Genomic DNA, 15447 nt, shown 5'->3' with positions numbered 1-15447 from the left:
TGAGGGCGAGGGTCCTATTATTGCTGAAATGGTCTTTTGGGGCTGGTTCTTTGGAGCTGCAGAGCTGCTTGGCATCATCCATACATGTAGCAAGACTGGCCAGAGATGGAAGCCATTTGCTCTTCCAAAATCATGGTTGGAAGCTGCAAAAAAAAAAACAACCCAGAGTCAGGTGTCTAGCTAACGTTCTGTAGAAGATGAGGTTCTAAGAAGTAGCAGCCAATCAGAGACTTCAGGACAAAGGGGTCTGTCTGAATCCAAGTAAGTCCTAGGTAAAAACCAAGCCTGAAATAGTAGCTGAATTAGGCCACTCACGTCTGGGTTGAATCCCTGGGCAATTCACGGCAGCCGAGTTACCATCCTGGTTGTTATCTATGTGGCAAGTGAGATCTTATAGACATGAGGATTGCAGTTATTCTCAAGGTCCAGGATTTTTTTTTGTCTGTTTGCCAGCTCCACGTAGATCCACATAGAAACTTCTGGTTTCCATGTGTTTGAGGAGCCAAGGAAATTACTTCCGTGGCCCCCAGATGCTCCTCCACATGAAAAGTGAGTATGTCTACCTTGTCTTGAGGTTTACGAAGGCATCTCTTCGACTGCCATCGTCCATTTTCCTTTACCAGCTTAATTAAGAAATGTTTATTCAGCCAGTAACTGTCTCATGCTGACCGATTGGGCTTTCTGAAATTCTGTATGATAATGAAGAGCTGTCATTAAAACTTTGAAGAATTCCCCTTCTTGGAAGACTAGCTCTGGTGCCCAGAAATCCGACACCTTCTTTGTTCTTTGCCTTCAAGATTGCTGTTGACTGACTTTACCACAAGAGTGATGAAGGGAGATAACGTGGTTCCTGGCAGCTATTTAAAAGCCTGGGAGATTATTTTCTGAACTAGCACTTGAGGACTTGATTTAAAGACTGTGACTTTGTGCTTTCAAAGATTGTGTCTTCGTGCTTTCGGCATGTCTCTCCTTTCTGGGGGGCCCTCCCCGATTGAGGTGTGGTCTTCTGTTTCACCTTGAGGTTGCTGCTTCTAATTTTCATGTCCCCTTGCTCAAGCGTTTTCCTCCCCTTCCTCTCGTTGAAGTACCTCACGATATTCCGGAACAGGGGTCCTCAACCTTGGCAACTTTAAGACTTGTGGACTTCAACTCCCAGAATTCCTCAGCCAGCTTTCACGGCACCTAAGCAAAGCTTTGCTGGCTGAGGAATTCTGGGAGTTGAGGTCCACAAGTCTTAAAGTTGCCAAGGTTGAGGACCCCTGTTCTGGAACATCTGCCATGCTTGGAGATTGGGCTACAGGGAGACATCCAGTGAAACGAGCATAATGTACAGTATGGCAGAAGCCAGGATACAGTCATGCTTTGCTTAGGTGCAGTGAGAGTTTTAAGAAGAGACCGGACAGCCAATGGTCTGAAATGGTATAGGGCCCTCCTGTTTGAGCAGGGGGCTGGACTAGAAGACCTCCAGGGTCCCGTCCAGCTCTATTCTGATTCTGAAAATGTGAAAGGCCTTAGTGTACTTATGACTGTAAGAATTTTTTTTTAAAAAAAATCACTGCTGTGTCCTTTCTTTGGGTGGAAAGAATATTCATGAAGGTGTCCCAAGAGCCTTTGGAGTGAAAAGACAGCGTATAAATTGAATGGGGGGGGGGACAAAGGTTAACCATGGCAGCTTCTCAAAACATTCAGGAACTGAACTAGATTCTCCCCCCCCCCCTGAAAAAAAATAGGCACGGGAAACCTTCACTGCTGTGAAGAAGGAGATGTGAGGTTGAAGATGGAAAGCAATTTATGTTTGGAAACTCAACGGCTCGACCACTTGATCCTCCATGCCCTCCCCCCCTCTGGCTTTGTAGCGGTCAAACTGGGATGCCAAGGGACTAGAATTCGAGTGTGGGAGCGTTCCATTTTCTGCCTCTCTCTCATCTTCGGTCAAATTGCATCGTGATACTTGGAGATAGGATGGAAAAGGGAGAAGTCACCGTTTGAGGGCTGGCGATGGCAAGAGGTGACCCCAGCTCGGTTCTTGGAAAATTGCTTCATCAGTATTCTTCAAGTGGTTGGCTAACCCCATGGATGGAGGATGGAGTTTTGCATCTGTTCCCTACTCTGATGGTTAACTAGAGGCTGGTTCTTACGTTTGTGCCTCATGCGTGTGTCTGAGTCAGACACACACGTGAGGCCCGAGGCGCCAGGAGGTCAGGGTTGGGTGTGGCCAACTTCAGCTTAGAGTCCATGGTCCTATCTCCCCCCATCGCCCTGGCAGCCTTGCATTTGAGGACAGAATCAGTGTGGTCTAGTAGTGGTTAAGGCACCGGGCTAGAAGAGGGGACTGTGAGTTCTAGTGCCGCCTTAGGTATGAAAGCCACATGGTGACCTTGAACCAATCACCAGGAGACAGACAGTTCTAGTTCTGCCTTAGGTATGAATGCCGACTGGATGACTTTGAGCCAATCATTAGGAGATAGTGAGTTCTAGTCCCAGCTTAGACATGAAAGCCAGGTGGGAAACTAGAGACTATAATCACCAGGAGACAGTTGCTTCTCGTCCTGACTTCAGGAGCTTTGGGGAATAGGTTGACCCGCTCTTATTTGTGGCAGCCTCACAAACATTGGAAGACTGCTATCACGTCATCTCTAGTCCTTCTTTTCACTAGACCAGACATGGTTAATCCAGGTTTTCCTCCAGGTGAGCTGGAATGTTCCCTGCTCTAGGTCACCACCGTTGTCTTAATTTTCTTCTTCAACTTTGCCTTCATGGCATTATAAATGCGTCACACCGAAGTCCAAAGATGAAGTTGAGGAAGGAACGGAGCATAGGAGAACTCAGTTACCTCTCCCACCATTGCTAAAAATCTGCCCCATCTTGCCTTTAACTCTTCCCTACCACTGTCAGGGGTCCGTCTTCCTGACCTCACAGGTAAGTGATTGTTGTTGTTAGCTGCGAAGTTGTATCCGACCCATCACGTCCCTATGGACAATGTTCCTCCAGGCCTTCCTGGCCTCTACCATCTTCTGGAGTCCATTTAAGCTCACACCTACTGCTTCAGTGACTCCATCCACCCACCTCATTCTCTGTCGTCCCTTTCTTCTCTTGCCCTCAACCTTTCCCAGCATGAGGCTCTTCTCCAGTGAGTCCTTCCTTCTCATTAGGTGGCCAAAGTATTTGACTTTCAACTTCAGGATCTGGCCTTCTAAAGAGCAGTCAGGGTTGATTTCCTCTAGGACTGACCGGTTGGATCGCCTTGCAGTCCAAGGGACTCGCAGGAGTCTTCTTCAGCACCATAGTTCAAAGGCCTCAATTCTTTGGCGCTCAGCCTTTCTTATGGTCCAACTTTCACTGCCATACGTTGCAACTGGGAAGACCATAGCCTTGACTATACGCACTTTTGTTGACAGGTAAGTGATAGGCCTCCGTAATTATAAAGGGAACTGAAGATGAAACATCCTATTTAAATACTAAATGTTGTCACCCGCAGGTTAAATTGCCTTTTTTCACACATATCAAAGTGCTTCCATATTTGCTTTACATGCAAATTTAGAAGCAGCCTTAATTAGTGATACCTCACTTCCGTAATTAATTCTCCTTATGTCTCTGCTCGCCTTGACTTTCAGTCTGTAATTTTTAAGCCCTTCTGCTTAACTCCTGGTGAGCGTCACGCTTAATGCTGTTTTTCGACGCCTCCCCACTTGTTTATAACCAACAATCATGGAATAAGACAGCAGTTCCCCCACGTCCTCCTGGCCCCACGTGTCATCAGACCTGCTTGGCATACTAAGAAATACTAGGACTTCATTCATTGGTGTGGGCCGTGGTTCTCCAAGTATGGTATGGAGATCCCTGGGGTCACTGAGATCCTTTCTGGGGTCCACAAAGTCAAATCAATAGATGTTTTAAAATCTCCCCATTTTAATTTCTATGAAATTAAATGTGAAAAGATATAAACCATGTCAACCGAAGCCCTTTGGGGCTTTAACTTTGAACTCCTAATAAATTCAAACTCTTCCTTCCATTTCCCAAACCGTCCCAAAAATTACAGGACTCCATAGTGAACAGGAGGGACGCGGTGGCTCAGTGGGTTAGGACGCTGAGCTTGTCGATCAGAAGGTTGGCAGTTCGGCGGGTCGAATCCCGAGTGCCACGTAACAGAGTGAGTGCCTGTTACTCGTCCCAGCTTCTGCCAACCTAGCAGTTCGAAAGCACGTAAAAAGGCAAGTAGAAAAATAGGGACCACTATGGTGGGAAGGCAACAGCGTTTTGTGCGCCTTTGGTGTCTAGTCATGCTGGCCACAGGACCACGGAGACGTCCTCGGACAAGCGCCGGCTCTTCGGCTTTGAAACGGAGATGAGCACCGGCCCCTAGAGTCGGAAACGACTAGCACGCATGTGCGGGGGAACCTTTACCTTTACCTTATACCTATTCAACGGGCTTTGGCACCATGCTCTTTCTTGTCCTTCATGACCCCTTTCCTAATAACTGAAAAATCTGACAAGCCTAAATTTAATCATGCCCTCACCTAGATGATGAACATTAATCTCACAGCTACTGATGGGTAATTTAATTAGGGCGCATTTGGAATGAATTACAACCACCAATTAGCACCATCACGTCGGAGTCTGCAATGAACAGAGGGGAGTTAGTAAACTACCATTCTCTGCCGCCTTAATTACAAACATACTCTCAAGTGTTAAATCTCTCTTCTCCTGCCTTCCTCCACCAATGTTTGCATCCAAGCATTTTTCATGACAAGAGTTTATGGAGGCCGGACATAAATACACCAAGGGCTCTCACTATTTCAGAATTGGAATAGAGCTGGAAGGGACCCTGGAGGTCTTCTAGTCCAGCCCACCCCCTGCTCAAACAGGAGTGAGCGCCTGTTACTCGTCCCAGCTTCTGCCAACCTAGCAGTTCGAAAGCACGTAAAAAATGCAAGTAGAAAAATAGGGACCACTCCGGTGGGAAGGTAACAGCGTTCCGTGCGCCTTTGGCGTCTAGTCATGCCGGCGACATGACCACGGAGACATCCTCAGACAAGTGCTGGCTCTTCGGCTTTGAAACAGAGGTGAGCACCGGCCCCTAAAGTCGGAAACAACTAGCACGCATGCGCGGGGGAACCTTTACCTTTACCTTTATAGTGAACAGACGTTACCATTCCACAATGGATTCCCTTCAAGGTTTTGGTCCTTATTTACTTATTGTTCATGTGTTTCTTTATTAAACAATAGAAGGAAAACCATGCCCTGAATTTGTTGTGTCCTACTTTTCCATATGTCTTCTTTTATTTTAATATTAACTGCCCATCATACCATGAGGCCCCATTACATTGTCTTAGTCTTGATTAACTTGGTAATTTATATTGTTAAGAGGCATCCGAGCGGCTTGATTTTTGCAATCAAGAAAGGACATGAATATTCCTTCCTTCTTTACAATCTTGGAAAGCTGAGTTTCTACGGGGGGGGGGGGGAGAAAATAATCACTCATCCTGTGCTAATCAGCTATTTTCCTTGGATTCATTCAGGCCTTAGATCAGTTGAATTTCCAAGCTGGTCTTCAAGTTTCTTTCCTGAAGCAACCACTTCTTTTTCCATCGAGAGAAATGCTTTGTGTCATTCATAATGGCCATTACATATTAAAGAGTGCAGAGGAGAGCCACAAAGATGATCAAGGGACTGGAGGCTGAGACATATAAAGAACAGTTGCCAAGGTTGCCTACCCCAGTCCTAGTCCCATCAACTGGAATCCACTCAGTCGTTTTAGCTGATGCCAAGAACTTGGTTCCATATGTCAAAAGTGCTGAATGGTAAACTTTTCAACCCTGGAGAGCATAATTGCAAGGTGATTTCCCCTGTAGTTTTTATGTAGTGCAGGAAACAGTTCTGTAATTGGATGTGTCTCACAGTAGGGCAATTATCTTCAAGGTAAGAACTGAAGAGGTTCGGTAACTTAAAGCGCCCTCGACAAATGATCTCTCCATTTTGGATGCAAAAAGTACCAGGAGTGAAAATTCATCCGTCAACCTATACGGAGATATTATCACTGTGATTAATCAAGACAATTGGTGGTTCAATTTACCTCTTCATATTCTTAGTGGAAAAGAAGCTATAGAAGATATATATACAATTGAAAGTCGGTCTTTCCAGCTCTCTCCGTCTTAAAGGGGTGGTTTGAGTTTCTTAGGCTCTTAGTCGTTGCTTGTCTTTTAGTTGCTCCTTGTCATCTCAAAATCTTTTCAGACTGGTCAGACTCCTGCCTGTGATGGCTGAGATGTTGAGGACAGAAGGAATCTCTTTAAAAAGAGGGTTAGCCACGTTGCATTTTGTGTTGTTTTTACCTATAGTAAGCTGCTAGAATTGTTTTTATGAGTTGAGCATTGCTGTCTCTGACTTTCTCTTTCTCTCTTTTTCTTTCTTTCTTTTTCTTTACTCACATTGGGATTTGTATCATTATCATTTCTCCTCCCCCCCCCCTCTCTCTCTCTCTCTTTTTCTGTGGCTCAGCCATGATACTATATAATTTTGCATCCTTATCTCGTCTGTTTTCCATGAGACCCGAGATTTATTTATTTTATTTATTTTTATTTTTATTCCATTTATATCCCGCCCTTCTCCGAAGACTCAGGGCGGCTTACAAGCTTAGCAGTAGCCTTCATTCTATGTATATGCCTGCTTATTAGGGCTTTCACACACACCCCAAGCGGCATTATTACAAAGTCAGCTTAATTGCCCCCAACAATCTGGGTCCTCATTTTACCTACCTCGGAAGGATGGAAGGCTGAGTCAACCTTGAGCCTGGTGGGACTCGAACCTGCACTAATGGCAGGCAGCTGGTGTTACTTAAGGAGGCATTAGCCCACTGCTCCACCAAGGCTCTATATCACCCATCCTGTGAGCGATCAATACCAACATCCCCCTATCTCAAAGTGGATTTACTTGGAGATCCAGAACGAATCCCTCCCCTCCTTCTGAGGTTGGTTAATGGCCTTCGATCTAAGGAATGACATGATAAACCTGCCCAAAGCATCCCGGGACACAATTCCCAATTTCTCATCATTTCCTGTTGATGGACGGGCCTTCTAATTTTCCGTAGCTGCCATTCAGGAGTGAAACACTTTGATTTATGCTGCAAGTGGGAATTCTTCGGGGGCTCCAGAAAGATGATCTTGATTCCAGAAATCATTGGATTCCCCCCTGCTCTGCTGACAAACAAGGGTGGCTGTTGAATTCCAGCAGAAGTAGCCGGGAGTGTCTTTCACCTGTTAAAATTCTATCCCTTCGCCTATTGCTCTCCTGTCTCCTCTCTTCGGCAAGGACAGGGTGGAAGCTTACACTAAACGCCGCCATGAAAAAGAAGCTGCATTTTATGAGCTAGGTAGAAGCAGCCCCAGCATCTTGACAGCCTCTCAAGGGAGCATCGGGCGAAGGAGAAACAATGAAACTTTTCAAATATAAATGATCTCTTCTATATTTTGATTGCCACGCTCTTGCTGGCACGTGCTCTCCATATAATGAGGGGTGATGGAACAGAGTTTTATGGAGAAGATCACAAGGAACACGTGTTCCCCAATTCCAGGCATTTGTTGAAAGGCTAGCTTTAAAAATAGCCAGGAGAAAAATAGTAGCTTGGTGGTTTTACGGGCAGGAGAATCGGTTCAGCAGCATCGTCGAGTTGAGGTCCTTGGTGATTTCTGAGCTTGGTTGTTTCTTGCAGATGTTTCATTACCCAACTAGGTAATTTCATCTGTGCAAATTCTGCTCTCTTCTAGCACTGATGATGTTCCCTAGTTGGGTCATGAAATGTCTGCAAGAAAATAGCCAAGCTCAGAGAGCACCAAGGACCCCACAGGCCCCCTCCTCCTCCTCCTGCTCTCTGCAAACCCCATTCCCTTCTAGCATTGATGATGTTCCCTAGTTGGGTCATGAAATATCTGCAAGAAAGCAACCATGCTTAGAGAGCTGCAAGGGCTCTGCAGCCCTCCTCCTCCACCTCTTCTTCCTCTTCCTCCTCCTCCTCCTCTCTGCAAACCCTACTCCTTTCTAGCACTGATGGTGTTACCTAGTTGGCTAATAAAACGTCTGCAAGAAAATCCCCAAGCTCAGAGAGCACCGAGGATCCCACGGTTCAACCCTGAGCTACAAATATTATCTTCTATTGATTTAAGTCTGGTTGATAAAAAGACAGAATTATCAGTCGTCTGGTATCCGTGCAAAAGGAGAGTCTCAAGTGAAAGAGATAGAAAGAGTTAAGGAAAGAGTGGCGTTTTCTCTTTTTAAGTCAGGATTCCGTTCATTTTTTCAGGAAAGTTTGGGTGTCAATTAAGAGTATTTGCCACTCGGTAAAGATTGGCCTTTTGTCTGGGGAACAGCTGTTTTTAATTAGCGGAGGAAATGCATAAAACTGTGTGCCTTGACACTTTTGTAGTTGTGTGAGAATTATTCTCCTCCCAGGTTGCAACTTCCAAAACAAAATAAATTCTTAAGCCAAGGGATGAAGATATTTCTCCCTGGAAAATGTAAAATAAATAAAATTAGATAGTTGGCATTTAGACTGTGAAGGAACTCTGAAGATACCCATTAGGTCCGTCTCATTCTTGAGGATACTCTTTGCTTTTTTTTGCTTTTTTTTTTTTTTGATAAAGAGGTCTCATGGATGACCAACACTTTGTAGAAGACCCCCAAATCCTAAAACAAACACCTACGAAGAACTAAAACTCCCTCCCAAGTCACAAAAAACAACCTGTATAGGGTAGAAGCGTGAGAAATCTCATAGTTTCAAAAAAAATTGTTATTCTCCAACATCAGTGTAATTTACTCATGACGCAAAACCAAATATCTGGGAAAGCTATGGGGGGAAAAATGTCCTATTAGGAAGGATTAGAAACCCAGGGAATTGGTTCAGGCCTTCAAAAGATGCCCCTTCCTGAAGAGCACGGGCTCTGCGCATGAGCAAGTCCCTGCAAGTCTCTCCATATACAATCTCTGGGCTGCAGGTTCCTCAGATTTTTAGCTGAAGCCGCCTCTGCATAAACACAGCTGGAAACAACTGGAGATTTTGTAATTATTTGTTGCCAACTCCGAGCAAGGAAATGCCAGGGCTTAATTGCATATGTTAATTAATTTAAATGTATGCAGATTCAAAATTGCACAGCATCGAGCCTGAGCATAAAAATAAATAAGACCATTGAGCTTCAGGAGTGGTGATGTCTAAAACTAGTCGTTTCGGAACAGATTTGCACCCGAGAGTTTGAATGAATCGGGTCAGATGGCTTTGAACGTCGGATGTTACAGGTCCGACAGTCATAAAAAGGCTACAGCAGGTGAGCTCACACATCAGTGGATCTGGAGTTTGGTGCCACTGAAGACCTTCTTTGAAATTGTTGGAAAACATCCAAAACCAAGTGACTAAGAATTACCAGAGTATTTATTAAGAGGGTGGTGGCAATTTCTTTTGAGACAGGGACCTCAGATCTTTTTTTTTTAACTTCATTTCATCTGCTTGTGGAAGTTTACTTCTGAAACCCAGTTTTAATTTTAAAAATACGATTGTAAATAAAACTGAAAAGAAGCTTCTTGGGTGAGAAGCAAAACATCTTCAAAGAAATAACAAAAGTTCAGTTGCCTTTTGGAAAAAAAGCACCATTGGGACAACCCTGGCTTGGATGACTGAGAATCTCCATAGACGATTTAAAAAAAGAAAGAAAAAAAAAGAAAGAATTATGACCACCCAAGTCCATCTAGGAATCTTAAATCTACTGATCCAGAAAGAAATCAGTGGATGTATGTAGACTGTAAGGTAGCTTCTCATAGACCTTCAGAACATAAAAATAGTCTTTGTGAATCAAGCCATCTTAATTCATTGTTGTGAGTCACACAACAATCAGTTTGAATTGCACTACACAAGGGTTCTTCAAAGTTGGCCCTTTTATGATTTGTGGAATTCTGGGAGTTGAAGTCCACAAGTCATAAAAGGGCCAGGTTTGAAGACCCCTGCACTATATGACGATCCAGGTCCTGTTCTACAAATGTGGTTTTCTAAGTTGAAAAGGTTGAATTCAAGAAGAGATTGGAATTATACCTTGGATGTGTTTCGGAGGGAACTATGTACTGTAAATGAAGAGGATTGATTGGTTCAGCTTGTTAACGCTATTTCAGGAGTAACCAATGTGCTACCATCCAGATGTTTGAGACTGGTACCACGCCATAGTCTTAACAGATGTCTGGGCTGGCTAGAATTAATGGCATTGTAACCCAAAATTTCCAGAGGCCCCCAAATTGACAAAGCTAGCATCGTTTTCACACGACTTCTGAAACTTGACGGGAATTGGCCAACTGCAGTGACAAGACATTGTGAAATCCCACTACGAACGCACAGTTCGCTCTTTCTGAATCTACTCCAATCGATTTAAATGCCCAACGAAAGAGTTTTCATGTGCCTCTAAGAAGAGATTTGGGTCAGTTGAGAATCCAACTAACTGAGGTCTTTTCCAGGTGCAAAATGCAAAAATCCTCACAAAATGCTGTCTACAACAGAACGACAGTATACTGCAAAATTCCCAAAGGTGAAGGGACCTAAATAATAATAATAATAATAATAATAATAATAATAATAATAATAATAATAATAATAATAATAATAATAATAATAATAATAATAATAATAATAATAAAGTTGGAAGGGACCTTGGAGGTCATCTAGTATATGGTGGCCTTGAAATATCATGGATCCAATTTTTTAAAAGCCATTTTTGAATGAAGTATCATCAGAAGGCCATGGCTGGTGCAAGCCTGAAAAACTAAGCTACCGTAAAATAGAAAGAGTAGAGTACCTAAAGCTGAAGAAAGGAAAACCATACCGTTCTACTAAAATTTTCTTACCTGGGGGAAAAAAAAAGTTGTGTAGCGAGCTGATATTTCCCACCCAACATGCACAATAGCGAGTTTGAGCTTATGCAACAGCTTGCTTGTGGTTCACTGGATTGATGTTGCTGTTCTTTCTGATGGATCGTTAATACAACCTGATTCGTAGCAGCTGGGCTAATAAAAGTAATAAGTTTCTCGGTAGTCATCTTGCACCAAGGCGAGATTTATAGCTCTAAACAGTGGGAAAGCAGCTAGGGAAGTTGAGAGGGCTGTGGAAGAAACTTTTTAATATTTCAAGCCCTCGCCTTCCATTGCTTCTCCTTGGCCTGAGCCAAGGAAAACATCAAATTAGAAGAGCTAGCGGAAGCACGAAAAAATGTTAGCTTTTTGTCCTCTTAGTCAAGAATCCATCGGCAGCCCTTCCTTAGAAATGATAGTTCTTTGCATAGTTGTTCAAGTGTGCTGAGGTTTGTGTGTGTGTCTGTGTCTGTGTGCCTTTAAGTCAATCTTGACTCTTGGCAGATAAATGGAAGAGAATATTTGTAGATCAGGGTTGAATTGTGGAGTCCTGGATGCTCTCTGAGTTTGGTTATTTTCTTGCAGATGTTTCATGACCCAACTAGGGAACTAGTGCTAGAAGGAAATGGGGTTTGTAAAGTGGAGGAGGAGGAGGAGGAGGAGGAGGAGGAGGAGGATTGAGGAGTCCTTACTGCTCTCTAAGCTTGGTGGTTTTCTTGCAGATGTTTCATGACCCAACTAGGGAACATCATCAGTGCCAGAGGGAAGTAGGGTTTGTAAAGTGGAGGAGGGGGAGGAGAAGAAGAAGAATTGAGGGGTCCTTGCTGCTCTCTGAGCTTGGTGGTTTTCTTGCAGATGTTTCATGACCCAACCATGTAGTATCTTCGGTGGTAGAAAAGAGTAAGGTTTGCTTCTACCATTCCCCTCTAGCACTGATGGTGTTACCTCGTTGGGTCATAAAGCATCTCCAAGAAAACAAGCAAGCTCGGATCGCAAACAAAAACCCCACACCCAGGTAAATGCATGTGGTTTTCTTGGCAACATTTTTCAGAAGCGGCTTTGCTGCTACCATCTTCTGGGACTGAGCAAGTGTGCCTGGTCCAAGGTGGCTTCCATGTTGAAGACCGGAGGTCTTCCCGGTCCTAACCCATTGCTTTAACCCCTGGACCAAACTGACTCTTTCTATTAACATTACGCCGCACCCAAAATATAAAAGAAAAGGCCAATAGACCTCCACTTTGAGACCCAAGCCTTCTGTTTTGGCACCATGATGTGGTTCTCGGGTTCTTTACAGTTGCTCCTCGAGATGGTGGCTTTGGAAAAGTTCTCCTCAACCCTCTGAGATGTTGAGAGAACCAGCCCGGCAGGCTTCCTGCAATGGAGCCAGGACTATGATGCTTTGGGCGGATCCAGCTCGCTTTCTTCAGCCTTTGCAGGCCTTCCAACGTCTCCCAACTTTCTTTCCAGCTCCAGAGGCTTTCTTGGCGTGACATGTCGGCTTCCTTCTGTTGAGCCTAATCAGCATGCAGTTGATCCAGAAGCAAAGGGCCTGTGGGTCTTAGCTTGCAGCATTAGCTCCCCGGGCTCGCCACTTCCTCTTTTAATTGCACAGCTAACGGATTAATAGAATTTACTGTTGCATACAGGTTCTCCTCACTTCCCGACTCGGCTGTTCGGAATCCAATTTTCCAGCCCAAAATCTATTCAAGCTATTAAGGACTCCTTGGATGCCAGGTTCAAGAGTCAGCTATTTTCCCGTCATTTTGAAAGCTAGGCAGCGGGCCAAACCCGCTCTACCTTTCTGAAAATTCAGTTAGGATGGACCCAACCTGCTGCTTAATAATGCCTAATTTGCTGACTCTGGCTCTCTTCTTTTTCTTCTTCTTCCCCCAACCGCTCTCCTTCCATTTCCAGCCGAGCGTGCTGGCTGTGAAAAATTCCTGCTCCCGAACATTAAAATTCTGTTTCAAATTAGCATAATGTTGTAGGGAAAATGTGCAAATGAATTCATTGCTCCAAGTAACTTTTTTTTTCTTCCAGAGAGTAATGTAGTCAGAATTCGGGTCTCCCCCCGCCACCATACCTCTGAGCTATTGCAATCAAATTATGTCATTCTGAGCTGCAAATTTGTCTGATTTTCTCGTTTGTGATGTTCTTGGGATCAAGGGAAAATGAGAAAAGACATGCGTGAGGCACCGAAATATTAAAACGCACACCCTCGTGTTTTTGTTGCGGAAGAGGTATAAGAGCTCTATTAATCAATCATGTGTGAGGGAATTAAATCTAATTCAGGGCAATAATGGACCCCATATATATATACTAGGGACCTCCTCCTTTTCAGTTTTTCTGCTGTTATGGTCATATTTGTCTCTTTTCCATTCTCCCTTCAATTATCTCTTCCTACTGGACATCAATCCATGCTTCTGGAGTTCCATCATCTGATAAGGAAACATTGAGGAATTCCAGTACATGAAGTTGGGGAGTCTCCTTCAGTAGGCGACATTTATTTGTTTGTCAAATTTATTTAGCTGCCCTAGCTCCCACACAGTGACTCGTGCACAAAGCAAAAGATTGGCTGACCAGTCCTACATTATGAAGGTGGTTAAATTCCATCCAAAGAGAGGAGCAGAAATGGCCATCTGTTGAGTCATCGAATAGGAACTGGCTCTATAGGACAATGATGGCGAACCTTTTAGAGACCGAGTGCCCAAACTGCAACCCAAAACCCACTTATGTATCGTCGGGTGGCAGTTGGGCATGGCCCGTTGGGTGGGTGTGGCCCGTTGGGTGTGCGTGGCACACTGGGTGGTGGTAACAGCAGACTGGGTGGGACTAAAAAGTTCAATCAATTAATTCTAACTTTGCGAGATCTTTTTCTTTCTTACGAGAAGTTGAAATTGATTGATTGAACCTTTTTTTTTTTTTGCACACAAGGGCAGAGGCCTAAAGTGAAAAGGTTTTATAAAAGCCAGCTGAAGGCCTAGGACTGGGGCGACGGTGCATGTGCCCACAGAGAAGGCTCTGCGTGCCACCTGTGGCACACGTCCCATAGGTTCGCCACCATGGACTTAGGGTTATGGATGTTTCCTGGTAAAATACATGGGAAAATCCCATTGGAGGAAAATTCCATTTAGGATTAGGGTTAGGTCACCATGAACTCACAGAGGACAATGGAGATTGCCAACAAACTTGGAATGCTTGGGTATGGTTAGGAGGGCACTTACTTTTCTAGGCTGCCCTATCTATGTTTCCTGGTAAAATATATGGGAAAATCCCATAGGAGGAAAATTCCACTTAGGGTTAGGTCACCATGAACTCATACAGGAAAATGGACTTCACCAACAAACTCGGAGTGCTTGTGGATGGTTAGGAGGGAACGTCCCTTTCTAGGCCACCCTATCTATGTTTCCTGGTAAAATACATGGAAAAATCCTATAGGAGGAAAATTCCACTTAGGGTTAGGGTTAGGTCACCATGAACTCAGAGAGCAAAATGGACATTGCCATATATTTTTTTACAGTTGGGGTTGAACCCTGATTTCTCACATCAGAAGGCAGTTACCTTGGGCAACCCCTGCTAAGCCAACAACCCACATTTCAAAAGTGTTTTGATTTTACACAGCCCTTCGTCTCTCTTATCTTTCCTCCAAGAGGATTATATTCGACTGAATGAGTTGAAAAGGTTTTGCTAGGATCAAGGACCGGTTGAAACTCATCCTTGGGGTCTTTGGTTTTTCCTTCCAATAGAAATCGGTGAAGATTTGAAGCCTGCACGAAAAGGCTCCCTTTTCAACCTGACACGCGCTTCTGCTGCAAAAATAATAATAATAAAGTTCTGATATTTCTCCATGGCTGGCAGGTTGTAAGACATATTTTCAGCCGGCCTTTACAGAAGGGTTACCGCAGGACAAGAAACTCATCAAGGAGAGAAGCAACCTGGAATTAAGTGAAGACAATTAACCAGTGGAACAGCTTGCCTCCAGAAGTTGTAGGTGCTTCATCACTGGAGGTTTTTAAGTAGAGATCGGACAGCCCTTTGTCTGAAATGGTCTAGGCCAGGGTTGGAGTAGAAGACTGTCTTTGTGCTTTCACAGAGTGTGTCTTCGTGCTTTCTGCATGTCTCTCCTTTCTGGGGGGCCCTCCCTGATTGAGGTGTGGTCTTCTGTTTCACTTTGAGGTTGACGCTTCTAATTTTCATGTCCCCTTACTCAAGCGTTTTCCTCCCCTTCCTCTCGTTGAAGTACCTCACGATATTCTGGAATATCTGCCCTGCTTGGAGATTGGGGGAAACGTCCAGTGAAATGAGCATAATGTACAATATGACAGAAGCCAGGATACAGTCATGCTTTGCTCAGGTGCAGTGAGAGTTTTAAGAGGAGACTGGACAGCCACTGGTCTGAAATGGTATAGAGCCCTCCTGTTTGAGCAGGGGGTGGGCTGGACTAGAAGACCTCCAGGGTCCCTTCCAGCTCTATTCCAATTCTGAAATAGTGAGAGGCCTTGGTGTATTTATGTCTGGCCTCCATAAACTCTTGTCATGAAAAATGCTTGGATGCAAACATTGGTGGAGGAA

General features: G+C 44.3%; 1 long non-coding RNA gene across 1 annotated transcript in view; it reads left to right on the top strand.

Annotated features, from left to right (window-relative positions):
- Window positions 1-432: 432 nt before the first annotated feature.
- LOC308673817 overlaps window positions 433-15447 on the top strand; it is a 53470-nt gene continuing 38455 nt past the window's right edge. The window contains exon 1 of the long non-coding RNA XR_014027748.1: window positions 433-549. This is a non-coding gene — a long non-coding RNA (uncharacterized lncRNA). The remainder of the gene's footprint in view (window positions 550-15447) is intronic.

The sequence above is a fragment of the Vipera berus genome (genome assembly GCF_964194415.1).
Source record: "Vipera berus genome assembly, chromosome: 13".
In the NCBI taxonomy this organism is placed as follows: domain Eukaryota; kingdom Metazoa; phylum Chordata; class Lepidosauria; order Squamata; family Viperidae; genus Vipera; species Vipera berus.
The sequence above is the reverse complement of the archived record's forward strand: the minus strand, read 5'-3'. Positions and strand labels throughout refer to the sequence as shown.